Source organism: Saccostrea cucullata, unplaced genomic scaffold (assembly GCF_032062105.1).
Source record: "Saccostrea cucullata isolate Sc308-1 unplaced genomic scaffold, CSIRO_AGI_Scuc_v1 ctg11267, whole genome shotgun sequence".
In the NCBI taxonomy this organism is placed as follows: Eukaryota; Metazoa; Mollusca; class Bivalvia; order Ostreida; family Ostreidae; genus Saccostrea; species Saccostrea cuccullata.
In genome coordinates this window covers 62,432-77,356 of record NW_026937144.1, presented here as the reverse complement: position 1 = coordinate 77,356, position 14,925 = coordinate 62,432, and the positions used below count along the sequence as shown (strand labels likewise).

General features: G+C 34.6%; 1 long non-coding RNA gene across 3 annotated transcripts; it reads left to right on the top strand.

The window, feature by feature from the left end:
- The first annotated feature begins 2,273 nt into the window (after positions 1-2,273).
- On the top strand, positions 2,274-14,328 carry LOC134247446 (uncharacterized). 3 transcript variants are annotated; one of them, XR_009987848.1, is made up of 10 exons: positions 2,274-2,345; positions 6,309-6,489; positions 6,788-6,984; positions 8,060-8,266; positions 8,625-8,774; positions 9,067-9,780; positions 10,394-10,664; positions 11,080-11,195; positions 12,105-12,253; positions 12,517-14,328. It is a non-coding gene; the product is annotated as an uncharacterized LOC134247446 (long non-coding RNA). The 3 variants fall into 3 exon arrangements; XR_009987847.1 differs by having other exon boundaries at positions 6,734-6,984; positions 11,080-11,191; XR_009987846.1 differs by having other exon boundaries at positions 6,734-6,984.
- The last annotated feature ends 597 nt before the right edge of the window (positions 14,329-14,925 follow it).

Below are 14,925 nucleotides of genomic sequence, written 5' to 3'. Positions count from 1 at the left end.
ACTCGCAAAAGTCACATTCTACTTGAAGAGTACTATGATTGATTGTATATTGTTTAACGCCCCTCTCGAAAATTTTTCAGTCATATGGAGACATCACCGTATGCCGGTTAAGGACTTCAAAATTTAACGTTTACTCGGCACTCGGTGCCATTGAGCAGTGAGGGATCTTTATCGTGCCAACGCCTGCCGCTGACACGGAACCTCGGTTTTTAAGGTCTCATCCGAAGGATCCGCAACTTTCACTTCAAAGTGCCGAGCGCATAGCGAAGGAACAATTGCTACCCATTTTTTATCGACTTAGGTCAGTCGCGACCGAGATTCGAACTCACGACCTCCCAATCACGGAGCGAGCGCTCTACCGACTGAGCTACCGTAAACGGTGAAGAGTACTGTAAGATATTTTAAGGTCAACATTTTCAATTATCATATTTCTGGAATATAAAAATCTTTTAAATTTATACCCTTCCTTATAAACACAAATACCATATTCAAGCATTTTATAAAATCTCGACACGTAATGTATTTGAGAGTTTTAATAACTTTACTATTTATAATCTTAATAGATACATGTTTTACTACTTTTTAAAACAACAACCCAGGTGCTTTCAAATTCTTATTTATAAAGAGAAGAGTTGATTAACTTTACAGGCCTAAAAATTTTCTTATAAAAAGAAACCAATAAAATTATTGTACATGTACTTCCCTTTAAATCTTGGATTTTTCCCATTTATTTCTTTTGAAATCACCATTCATTTATTCCATAACGAGCGTTAAGTTTCACTAATAAGAACGTTCTTCCCCAAGGTGAAACATTTTCAGGGAAACGAAAGTTGGGATTCTACATTTATTGCATGATAGTGGCGGAAATATTTAGATTTATTCAGCCAAAAAAAAAAATCCTATTCCTCGAGGGCTTCGCCCGGAGGGAATATGATATTCCTTGGCTGAAAAAATCTTTATGTTTGCCGAACATTCATGCAATGAATTGTTTATTATACCGACATAAAACCTTTGAAATAAACATAAACTTTCAAATTCCACAACACTCTCAATTTCACTTTCATTTTTTAACGCAAAGTTACTAAAACCCTTTGACGGCACTTATCATCAATCTTGTGACGTAAACCAGACTACTGTGACGTCTACTACTCTCGAGAGCTTTCTTTTAACGAACGAAAAATATTGCGGGAAAATGCACTAAGTATCCGAAGACGTGGAATATGATGAAAAGCATGCCGACGGCCGTGAAATATGAAGTTTTACGGCCCGATCACTTGATAACCTAGAACCAATCAGATACCACGTTGTGTAGAATATTTATAATGAGGTATAATAAATACTCTCAACTCCAATAGACCGAATGTTTCTCATGAAATTATCATCTGTTACTAATATGAAGGCTACACAACACAAAATTACTTTTCATATTTAGTTTAGTTATAGTGTAGAATAGGTCGAAATTTAACAATACTTTAATGTACTTAATTGAATAAAAAGCTTACCTTTGGTAAAGGGAGAAGTAATTTAGAATGAAATTTAAGGGGGATGTACAGCCATATTGGATGTTTTCAGGTCTAAATTAAGAAACACGAAGACTGGACTAAATACTTTCCCAATATGTCTGAAATTTTAACACAGTGATTATACACTTATACTGCATTGACTAATACCAAAATAAAAGATTAATTGCCTTTGTATTGTTTCTATTGGAGTATCATCAGTTACAATAGAACTGCGCAGCTGCAGCTCAACTGCAACATGGAATAACGTAATAATTATGTTCAATCGATTCATTAACATTATGGCTACAATCATTTGTTTTGTGTTTTTAATGTCAGTGAACCCTTTTCCCTCAAAGACACGATATCTAACATGGGGGGCTCGGTGACCGTGTGTTTTCGTGGTCAGCCATAACAAGTAGAAAAAACATGAAATTCTAAGTTTAACTTACAGTATGGTCTTTTGAAGTAGACATTTTATGGAATTGTTACTTTTTTGAAGGATCGTGCAACTTTGAAAAGTAGGATCGCACGTATGGTTAACGTACAAACGCATGTTGAATTTGTTGTAAAGCAAACCGGGAAAATTTCCTCCATTGGTTTGTCTTCTTCGTCTGGTATATTACTCCGCTTAAAATCTAAACATTTGTTCTTTTAATATAGATACATCACAAACTAAAAAGTTTTAGAAAATATGTAATCAATATATTCTTTATACCTTGAATCATCATGATTTCGACGAAAAACCTTCAAACTTATCTTTACATGCGGTCTCTTTTTTCTTCGCAGTACCAGAATGTGGTATGTAAATCGTCCATTTCCGGGAAAGAAGAAAGAGTGTTTATGGTGAGTAAAAACATTAGTATTTATTCATGATACAAAGTGTTGATTTTCACATTACTTTCTCACAACAGTGCATCATCATGCGATATTTCTTAAAACCATACAAGGTACGTTCGATTTTTCTTCGATCGTGGTAAACCGAGTAATATTTGTTGCCTATGCTTATCGAGTTATCTTCTCCTAATCATGTTTGTTTATATCGACTATATTTAAGTGTAGGCCCAGTAAGGTTTTAAGCTACTTATTTAAGAAATATTTTGAACTGAATGGAATGTTTAGTACTGATTAATATTTTTTTCTACGAACATAAAAGGTAAGTTTGTTATTTTCTTTTTAAAACGTAAATAATCTTTACAATATCAGTGATGTTACTCCCATAAGAGCCTCGCTAAAAAGTCTGTAGACTACAGTCTTGTCAAAGGTAAGATTCTCATGATTTTACGGAACAATGCAAGCGACATTGGTATATTCAGACGTTTTCTATGAGAGGAGGGTGATATGACTTTGGGCATGCTATGAAGTGCATAATTATTGAGTTCTGAATGTGTAACCTACAAAACCAGTGGATTTTATTGGATTTTGAGTGAACATAGTGAATTTGAGGGACATTTTGTTCAAGTGTTTACAGAGAAAGCATTTTAGATGACATGCATGCCACATTGTGTACTGTGGTCATGTCATGAAATAGGTACATTTTTATGAATGGACTACTGATAATGTAAGCAAGGGAACATTGCATTCATGGAATTATTGTGATTTTTTATATATCTTTGAATATTCACTAAATATGGGTAAACCAAAGCCAAGAAGAAGAAAGTTCAATGGGGCTACTGGACGGAACTCGCCTGTTTTTCGAAGGAAGAAAGTGATGGGTGTTACGGAGAATGAGGTAATACATGTACCAACAGCTAAAATGATTCCCAAGAAATGTTCTGCGTACAAAATTGTCAAAAAGTTTCCCTCTTTCCCTGGAAAAACAGGAAGAATCATTGTGAAAAGACTAATGGCAAAACCACGTCCACTTCGCATTCTGCAGGGAAATGAGGATGGTATGAGGGTCTCCATCGTTGCTAAAGAAGTAGCAAAACCTGATGGATATCGGATCATCAGTGTTAATAATCTTACTTCCTTTATAACAGCAATAGTATCTCATTCGATTAAATGTTTTTCATCAGGAACATTGAATTTATCGGGAGACTCTATCACTACTCATGCTGTCTCAGAACAATGTAAGTATGGTTTGGCAAGCACGTTAAGATTCAAATGCAAATGTTGTGGTGAAGACTTAGACCTCCAAACCAGTCCAATTCACCCAGGCTCTCAAACCCATGATATTAATATGCGTGCTGTATGGGGCTCAATGGCAACAGGTGGAGGGTCATCATCACTGAATGAATTATTATCAACAATGGGTGTGCCAGGAATGCGTTCAGATTTGTTTAGTTCATTAGAAACTACTATTGGTGATTCCTGGAGGGATTTGTTGCTGGAGGACATGAGGAAAGCAGGTGAAGAAGAGAAGCAACTAGCCATTGCCAGGAATGATTATCACCAGGGAATTCCTGCAATAACAGTGGTCTGTGATGGTGGGTGGTCAAAGAGATCTCACAGGCATACATACAACGCAATGGGTGGAGTTGGTGTAATCTTTGGTGCTGCAACAGGGAAACTTCTGCACATTGGAGTACGTAACAAGCATTGTTACATCTGCAGTATGGCAGAATCTAGAAACATGGTGCCAAAAGAACATCGCTGCTTCCGAAATTGGACAGAAAGTAGCCAAGCAATGGAATCCCATATTATTGTAGAAGGGTTTAGAAAAGCAGAGGAAGAGCATGGCCTACGATACATGCGATTCATTGGAGATGGGGATTCATCTGTATTTGCAAGGATACAAGAAGAAGTACCAGTATGGGGACGAGATGTTACAAAGCTGGAGTGTGCCAACCATGCATGTAAATGTCTAAGATCAAATCTTGAAAAGTTGGTGGATGAAAAACCACACTTCAAAGGTAAAGGTCGTCTCACTAAAAACACCATAGTAAGGCTGACAAAAGGGGTCAGATGTGCGATTCGAATGAGATCATCTGAAGGGAATAGACAAGAATCAGTAAGGAAACTCGCTCATGACATCAGGAACTCCGTTCATCATGTGTTCGGAAACCACGAGAATTGCAGTGATTTCTGTAAGAAAAGAGACCCGGTAAAGCCTACAGATTTACCAAATCCAGATTTGTCTTCGGTCCATGATGATATTGCTGCAGATATAAATGTTCCTGAAATAGCCGATACACTTGAAACGACATGGAAAGGCATAATGGAAGAAGATGGCCTTGAAGAAGCTCGATATGGTTATCCATCAGGGGATAAGATTGATCCAGAAATATTGAAGGATGTGAGTTTTTTGTTGCATAAGATGGCCAGTAAGAGTGAACGGTTGCTAGGAAATTTCACCACTAACTTGGCAGAATCATGGATGTTCATACGGTGCAAATTTGATGGTGGTAAAATTTTCAATAGATGTAATCGCGGTTCATGGCACTGCAGGTGTTATGGTGGAGCCCTTCGAAAGAATTTTGGAGCAGCATGGTCTCCAGTGGTGTGGCATCGCTTAACAGGTGTTCCTCCAGGATCTGCTTTTGCATTGCATTATCGCCAGAGAGCATTAAACATTAGTAGTTCCAAAAAATCAAAGAATAATCCTGATGTCAAAACTAGATGTTACAAAAGGAAGCAGACAACACATCAGCAAGCACATGCAAAAAAGGCGAAGAAGGAATATGGCTTAGAAGCTTTAGAGGCGACACCAGATGTGAGTCCTGAGGAATTGAAGACACTATGTGAGGACTACATAGAGAGGGAAATTGATGTTGAAGTTTCCTCCATAGAAGAGATAGAAAAAGCAACAGTTGGCCAATCATTTTCATCTCGTTGGGTAGAAGAAAGGAAAAAACGTTTGACTTCTTCATCTTTTGGCGATGTGATGAGTAGAAGTACTACCAGACCAGTTGGCCCATTGGTGAAAAGAGTAATATATCCAACTTTTGGTGGAAATGCCTTTACTAAGAGAGGATTGAGAGAAGAATCTGTCACTATAAAGGAATACATCCAAAAGAAAGAAGAATTGGGCTTGACTGTAACAGTTAATCCTTCAGGTCTTGTCATAGACAAAGAGCATAAATACCTTGCTGCTAGTCCTGATGGTTGTGTAAAGGAAGGAAAGGAGCAGGGCTTAATTGAGGTCAAAAATCTTCTTCAAAATAACCAGATTTCCTTTAAAGAGGCTGCAAAGAAGGGAAATTTTTGCCTGCAGGTATTTGAAGGAGGCCTCAGACTCAAAAAGAACCACAAATACTTCTTTCAGTGCCAGGGTTTGATGAATATTTGTGATGTCCCTTGGGTAGATTTTGTGGTTAGAAGAACTAATCCCTATCAAATGTATATTGAGAGGATCTATAGAGATGGGTACCTTTGGAAGAATGTTATGATTCCGAAGTTGTTCAGTTTTTATAGAAACTGTATGCTGCCAGAACTTGTATGTCCTAGATTGAATACAATAGCTGGCCTAAGAGAACCCAAAAAACCTTGGGTAAGTAAATTGTATACCATTTGAATTGATTTTGCAGCAGGTATTTCTTTGTGTAAGTAATTATAAAACTGGTGTTCTTTGTGTAATTATTCAGGAATAATTTAAAAACTTTTTCTTTGATGCCAGTCTTATTAAAATTATATGTTTATTCAGTCCACATATATCTTGGTAAGTACTCCACATTTGGTATGATATGTTGTCAGATCATTCATTATACCCCCCGCTTGAAAAGTGGTAGGGAATATACCCGGTAGTAATTGGGATTTTTTTCTTTAAATTGGATTGCTTTATTGCTTATTTTATGTTTAACCTGATAATCAATAAGAAGAAGACCTAAGTATTTATGCACATATATAAATTTGTTCTTTTACTTGTAGTTTGAATCAGTGCAGTGTGTCCAAAGTACAGGAAAGGGACAGAAGCTGGCAAAAAGGACTCTGAAAAGTAGAGCACAGGGAAATGTCCAAGAAACTAGTGTTCAACATGTTCAGAGAAAGACCCGGAGTGGCAGAATTCCAAAGAAGAATACAAAATACCTATAGAAAATAATTTTTCCAGGTGAATTAAAGTACTCAGCTGACCTTTTTCACTTTGGTAGTATAAATCATTAAATGCAGATAGTTTGAAGTGTGGTTTAATAAAAAAAATACAAGATTCTCATCCCCTCCCAAGGGGATTCTTTTTCCATTCTTCCATTTTTATAAATTTTTTATTCATTTTGAAATTTTATAACAATCTATACATTTTCAATCTCATTGAGATCGATATTCAACTTAACAATCAACTTTTTTTTAAATTTCAGGATTGTTAGAGTGATTTTGATGGCTGACAAGAAATGATGTATTTATTTCCTTAGGAAGTGTCATTGTGAAAGATTGGTGAGGATGCATAGTAATGGATATATGGGCATAATAGATAAAATGCACTGTTGATGAGATCAACATGAATGTATATACAGGGAATCATCATCAACTCAACACAATTTTTATTGGAATGTAGTGATAAATTGTACAAATTCTGATGCTAAAGAAAAGATGGACCATAGTAATTCAGGTGAGCATAGTGCCCCATGGATGAAATGGGGTCTATTTCAAATTGTGCATATCGTTATCATTAAACAAAAGTCTAAATTGGAGATGCATTTGGAAATAAGAGTTAACAAACAAGATACAGTAAGTAAACATGGAAAAACAAATTCATTAATCAGAGAAAAAAACTTGCATTTAGTGACATTTTTGTAACTGCTGAAATACTGTGAAATCAATAATTTTCATGGGGGTTTCATTTCGTGGTTTTCAACATGTTCAAGGCATGTCAATGAAGAGACCCATGATTTTATGTCAACCACGAAATGCATTTTTCACACATATTACTACTGAACAACTCATCAACCAGAAAATCAAATTCCCATGAATGACAGAACCAATATATTTTCCTCAAACAATGAAAATTTGACCAATGTGGCCCATGTTTCTCTTGTGATATTTTATGCCGAACCCAGGATTTTTTTTTTTATTTGACTTGAGAATGACTGTATCTTTTAAAAACATAAAGAATGATGTAAAATATTTGAAAATTTAAGCATTCTTCATTTCTTCAAATATGTACATGTATATGGGTTTAGTGGAGAACTAAACTATGCAAACTGCATATAAAAAAATAAGTAACAACAGATGTTTACCATAAATCCAAAAAATTTTTTCTGTAGATGAATTTTTAGCAAATTTGCGAGTTCAATGCATTGGCAAAAATATTTTTCTTAAAAATAATAACTAAAGAAAATGTAAACAAAGCAGTGGTCATTCGCAAAATTTTGAAACGTGAAAATTAATCAACAGCATTTTGAAGCGAATTGGCAAAATAAAGTAAAAAGAAAAATTTCCAGATTTACGGTATGTAATTTTGTAGCCCTTGCTTCCAGAGAAGTAAAATTTTCCAATAGATTAACTTGCGTATATGTAGACATTAATGCTAGCCTTTAAAATCTGTTTTGAACCTAGGTGAATTTTACAACATGGATAATTCAATGTTTTTGGTGCATGCTTTTGTGCACATGAGTGAAGATATGTTCTTTGTTTGGTCATAAAATTATTGATTTTAACTGTCAAGGATAGACTGCATCTTACAGGAAACTTAAGGTGAGAACTTCAACATGTGTGATGTGGCAACTTTCAACCCGAGACATTTTCAAGGCAGCACTACAGGTGGGGTCATAGAGAAGGGGAACTTTGACCTGTACTGGAGTGACAAAAGAGGCTGGGGAGGGGAATCCCGTGAACCCCACATTTATTCAGATGGATTCAGGCTTCTTTGACCAGGTCAACTATTATGAGAGGTAAACAATAAAGTGTACCCAATCTGATGGTATTTTTTCTCTGACATTGGCACAATACAAATATAAAAGAATGAATATTGATTTTTCAGTTGTCAGAAAATAATGAGTACTGTTCGTTGATTTTGCTTCTCATATTTCATTAGCGTAAACAATCCTATATATAAAATACTTGCTTAATATATAATATTATAGATGATAGAGTAATGATCATAAACAGAATTACAAAAATATTGTAGAATAATCTTGACTGTAATAAACTTTAATGATAAGATGTATGATACATGTACTGATAGATATGTTAAATATTCATTTTAGAAAATATTATGTAACACATATTTAAATTCATTTCTATGTTTAGGTATGATGCCAATGCTGATGGAGACATTTTCTCAAAGTTTGATGTCTGACATTTTGTCTCAGATATTAGAAGATGACAGCTCCATAAAGTTTATGCATTTAATCACAACCTGAAAAATCTTCAGCTCTCATTCAGCCAAGGGAGTAATGGGTAAGCATATGTAATTAAGACAAAAAAAAACAACAAATGCAATGATTAACACACAAATGATTTGTATCCAGTCCAGTATTTAAGATAAGTACCTTTAATGAAATGCTTTAAACGGATCGAATAATAACACATGTTCAGGATTCTCTGTCAGCAAAAGTTTTACCATAACTTTTGAATGGTTGAAACTTATACCTTCATATTTCACAAAATTATGCTCAAACTTCATGGTGTCACAAACTCATGTTGTCTTTTTGAGGCAAAGGAATTTTTTATTATTGATGGATCATTTCAGTTCTCTGAGTGTCCCCTCCACCCCTGGCAGTGCCTGGTCTGCAGTGACAGATGAGATGCCACCCAAGTCACAGGACAACACGTTTGAATTGAGCCTTCCTAGTAACCCAGACTTGTCCTCCATTAGCAACAACCTATTAAATTTCAGCTCCGATATCTTCCTAGAGGATTTAGAATCACTGCCAGCCAAAACAGGCAGACCAGAAATTGAGCTAAAGTCCAAAAAAAGCCTGAAAATCTGGCATATCTGGATAATCACTGAACAGAAAATTTTCTCAGTATGCCAAGACTCAGAACTTATCACAGGGAAATTTTGACAAGACTCACCTCCCAAAGTTTCTCCTCGAAGTTCACCCACCTTTGGTTTTTTTCACCCAGCAGTTATCATAACTTGAAATCATAACCAATGAATTCTCCAAATATCTTGGACATTGTAACCTTGAAGCTCCAGTAAACAGGGAAATTTGTTGCATGCAGGAGTTGGAAATTGTAGTGAGAGTTTTCAGACAATCAAGACAGGGGACAGTAAAAATGTACTACAGTCAATCTGAGTCGGCACCCTAAATACCATGAGTTACCAGAGATGTGCTGCTTCAGGGCAGAGCACTACTGTATCACTGAATGGGAACAACTTCCAGGCATTTGAAAGGTCTTGTCTTCAGTCACCAGTGCAAAGAAATTCACTGTACAATCCAAACCTCAGATCAGGCCACAGGTAAGAGTTTGAATGATGTCAATGAAAATTGCACCATACTGATATTACTTTACATGTATTTAACAGATTGATTCTGAGAACCAGAAGGTCTGTGTTGTACATATGAGGTCAAATTTTGAAAGTCAACTTACAGCTACTATATACAGTGGAGCCTCATTTATCTGGACACTTTAGTTCTTAGTCAATTTTTCCGGATATGTAAAGCATCCAGATATCTGAATTGCCACTTAAACAAGACAACATAACTTTGAAAATTCCGTCTTGAGGAAAAATTTCTGGATACTGCAGCATCCGGATATCTGTGGTCTGGATACCTGAAGCTCCATTGTACCACTATTAAAAATAATTTTCCATTAACTTGATTTTGCTCAGATATCTGAGATTATCAAGATTGTAAATTTTCTATAAGTTGTGTCTTATTTTGGAAAAATGAATGCTTTCAAAAGAGATTGTATGGAAATTATGCTCTGCCTTGTTGACTGCTCAGCTTAAAATCTAAAAGAATGGTTAAGATGCTTATGGTGTAAAACACTTTCACTAAAACAATATAGAAGATTGGGTAGTTATCTTATAAAATCTGTTTGTCTTAAACACTGTGTCGTATCATGTACAGGAAATTTCCCAGCTGTCAGCTTCCTACCAGTCTGTGTTACCCGGGGGTAAACCTCAGACAGGGAGACCTAATGCTCACATCTCTCAAGCCTTAAGCTTTAGGCAGAAAGTGGCCAAAATGACCCTCCCAGCTCTACCTCAGCCAACCCTGAAGTCAAATACACACACCAGATGACGGACAAGCCACACCTACCACCTTCAGCCAACCCCCACTCTCTATCACAAACAACTCTCCAGGGATAAACTGTCAATGCAAGACTTTCAAACACCAGGTATTTATTAACTGTTCACATTGACAACAAATCTAATTTGTGCATGTATGTACAGTATTATCATGTTTAGCTCAGTTGAGCTTTATGATCACAGTTTGTCCATCTGTGGACTGTCTGTCTTGCTGTCTGTTTGTCTGTAAATGTTTCACATTTTTGACTTCTCAAGAACCACTACACCAATTTCAACCAAACCCATCTTTTAGGATCAGGACAACTTATGCATATATACTGCAATAATTTTCACTTGTTTCTAGTCGCACTTCTCAGGTGAGTGATGTGGCCCATGGGCTTTTTGTCGAGATAGGGTTCCATGTCAAAGAAAATACTTTCCAGGTTAACATTGTTTAAGTTTCTACAAAATATCACTTGTTATCCACTAATATTGCCAGGTATCATTATTGAGTTGTAATTACAGATTAAATGTGGATGTGGAAATGATGTCTATATATCCAGGTCCCTGATATCCTGTATTTGGTCATCAGAACTGTGCCACAGTACCTGGAAACTTGATAACTAGAGGATATTGAGTAGGTATGCAGAAGATTTCTGTCCCAGGAATCACATTTTTATCATGAAAAATCACAAGCTCTTTTTAGCTTATCTCCATCCATATGTAAACTTTACATTTTCTACTTTTTTTCAATTAACACTGAACCAGGTTGAAACAAACATACCACAATTAAAGCATTATATGGTAAAGGGAAGTTAAGTTTGTTCAAATGGAGGTCCAAGCCATCTTTTAAGGATCAAGGAGAAATTTAAAAATTAATGAAAAATTATATGTGCTACTTCTCAAGAACTACTGGGCCAAAAAAACTTGAAAGTTATGTAACCCCATCATTACACATTTTAGATTCAAATGCAATCAAATCATGACCCCTGACAGGTATGTTGGAGTCACAATGGAGATCAAAGTTTTTCTTAGGAATATCACAGGAAAAAAATGTTCATGTAGTGAAGATTCAAGTTTTTCAAAACCATAATTAGTCATTTGAGTATGGAAGCATTGTCAGTTAGTATAAGTTCAAAATAATTGAAATCATGACATTTGGCTTAGGGTGGGGTCATCAAAGTTATAAATTGGAATACATATGAAATACTGTATATAGGACAAAAGATATTGATGATGAATAGACTCAATGAATTATGTGGTCCATGGGCTTGTACTTGTTGTGTCAGATCTAGTATTGTGTTACATGTATATACATGTACATGTATATTTTACTTAAAGACCTTCTACCTACAACCTATAGTTGTGTATAGCTAATATTTTCAGTTTTGAGAAATATTTTCTTTAAAATCTTAAATATTTATTTGCAGACTGATCATATTTCTTTTGAAAGTTAAAGGGCCATTCATTCATAGTACTTTTAAAGTGTATGAGAATTTTTTTGTATATTTTACTCTTAATTCTCTCTTCACTTTGTCTTATATTTTTAGGTTTTCGGTTCCTCCGTTTGCACTTTGTAGAGAATCAGTTGGCTTTTGGCACAGTAATCTTTGTTGTACTTAAGGGGAGTAGCATTACAGTTACACAAGGGAATAAGATGAAGCAGTGCTGAATTAGGTTTAAGGAAATGAACTGAAAGGTTAGTTGTGTTTTCACTGATTTACAGACTTCAGAAATACCAGGCATATTTGCATTTATTTTTGACCCATTTCATGTATAAGATGATAATACATTAAAACTGGCAGAAAGGAATCATTGTGAAGAATTAAGCAAGAGAGTGATATGCAATTCAGGTCTTTGATAGCCACCTGTGCATTATTTTTTCAACGCATGTTTGGAATTTGTTTATTTTCAATTAAATCACCTATTCATTCATATTTTCTCTCTCACTTTTTTTTGCAGAATTTAGTGGAACAGTTTATGGATTTGGATAAAATTCTGTTGGGAAAGTTTACACAAAAGCAATTTTCTAAAAGGATGCCGAGGACAGTGGACAACACGAATACAGCTTTAAAACAATTAAAAACTGGAAGGCAAAGCCCATTTCTTGGTTGACTTGTCAGTGATTTGAATATGGAATAGTCCCTGTCAAGTCATTGTCAAGGCATCATTTACCTTGAAACTGGAAAAGACTTTATCTTACATGCTTTCGTTTCTGTGGTCATATTACTTTCAATGTTTCATATCTTGAGAATAACTCTGCCAGTGTGGATGATGATATGGAGTCTCTAGTTTTAAATGTTCATGTGAACTACATCCATATGCATATTTTTACTGGAATTCTGTTGTGAATAGTCATGATAGTGCATATCCTTTCTATATTTCTCTATTTCATATGAATGTTTGTGTATTTTATTTTTTTTTTTCTGAACCAAAAAATAAATGTTTTTGAACATTATTTTAATGTTAGAGGAAAAATAAATGTAAAGAACTGTGTAGAGTTCTATCAGGAATGTACATACAACTATATACTTTATTCTTCACATCTTAGGATAAAACTTGTAACTTACCGGATTATTTTTTCATACATGTATTTATTCCATTTTTAGCGTACCTGAGCCAAAAGCTCAAGTGAGTTTTTCTGATCATATATTGTTTGACATTTGTCAGTTCGTAAATTTTTAACAATTTAGACTTTTTCTCAAAAATCACTGTGCCAAGAAAGATTTCCTTATGGGGAAACATTCTCAGATAGTGTAGAATCAACTTTGTTGAAATTATGACCCCTGGAGGTAGGGTTGGGCCACAATGTCTGACCAGAGTTTTACATTGGAATATATAGAAAAAAAAATTCAAGGACATCAAAGTCATAATTTGTATTTTAGTTGGGCAGGAGGGGGGGGGAGGGCAACAATGTCAGATCAAATGAAAAGGTAGTAAAAGAAATATGCAAGCATCTTTAGTAGTGTAGATTCAAGTTTGTTCAAATCATACCCTCTTCTTCTTAAGGGATAGCTGGGAGTACTATTGGGTTTAAACTTTTCAATAGTAAACTGCATGGCTTTTGCTTCTTTTCCTAGCTACAGTGCTCAGGTGAGCAATGTTGCCCATGGGCCTCTTGTTTCTTTCAAAGAGTGACACACAATTTCCAATTATTTTTATGTGTGAATATGCCTTTTTTTTTTAATTTGTTGTTAGCTCTAAATAGAATCTCCATCACTAGTTTTTAGCTTTACTGGTCAAAGATTCATATTTCTGTTTATTGTTGGTTTTTTTATTTGATTTTGATGAAATGTGATGCCATGCTTAACAAAAATAGAAAATTCTTTAAAATAATTTTTAAATTGCTACTCCTCCAGCTTTTGTCTGATTACAACAAATTTTGTCAAGAAGAAGGCTATTAACAAATGATAAATTTTCAATGTTTGCTGTTGCAAAGTTTCAAGTTCAAATGCTATTTTTCGCTAGTTTTGTTACAAGTTTAAACCAATAGAGCTGCAGTCTCATCAGAAACTTCTGGTTAAATAGTTTCTAAGTCAATAACATGAATATTGGTCCTTACATGTATCAAATAGGTGAATAACTTCTATGTATTTTCAAAATTATAAGATTTTATGGATGAGAGGAAACAATTTTACTATTTTGATTGATGAAAAATGAACAGTTAGGTTTTGTTTGTATGTTTTTCTTTTTTCATTGTGAATTATTTCTCATGATTTTTTTTTTTGTGGTCATATATTGTGTATATGATGTCAAGTGTATATATATATATATATATATATATATGTTTTTAAAAAAGATATACATTGTACTTTTGTGAATGTGTGTAAATATTGTTCAAATTTATTTATTTATTGTTATGAAAAATAAATAATGCAAATATCATTTAATTTTTTTATCAACAGTTTTTATTTGTAAAGGAAAGGGTATTATAGGTTTCATTCCTAATGAGATGGACATCCAAAGATGACATAGAACATGTTGAACACACTGGTTTGCAGGAGAAGTGACTTCTGTTGTACAAGCATTTTAAATTCTCTTATTCACATGTACCAAGGTATAATTATCGAATGAGCTTTGCTCCAATTAGCCCCATTTACAATAAGTGCAGTACTACTCTTTTGTAGACCAGAATGGTATAATTTGCTGAAAATGTAGAAGCAATTGTTTAATAAACATAATTTAGTTATATGTAATCTAAAACTTCTCCAAACATGGTTAAATTGTCCCGCAAAAGAGTTTTACTACACTTCCCATGAAAAGGATAATATGCTCCTCAGCATCAAGACACAAAATCTGGATTTACATTTGTAGCATTCATCATTCATGTTATGAATTTCATATAATACAGCTCAATGGTCATTAAATTGC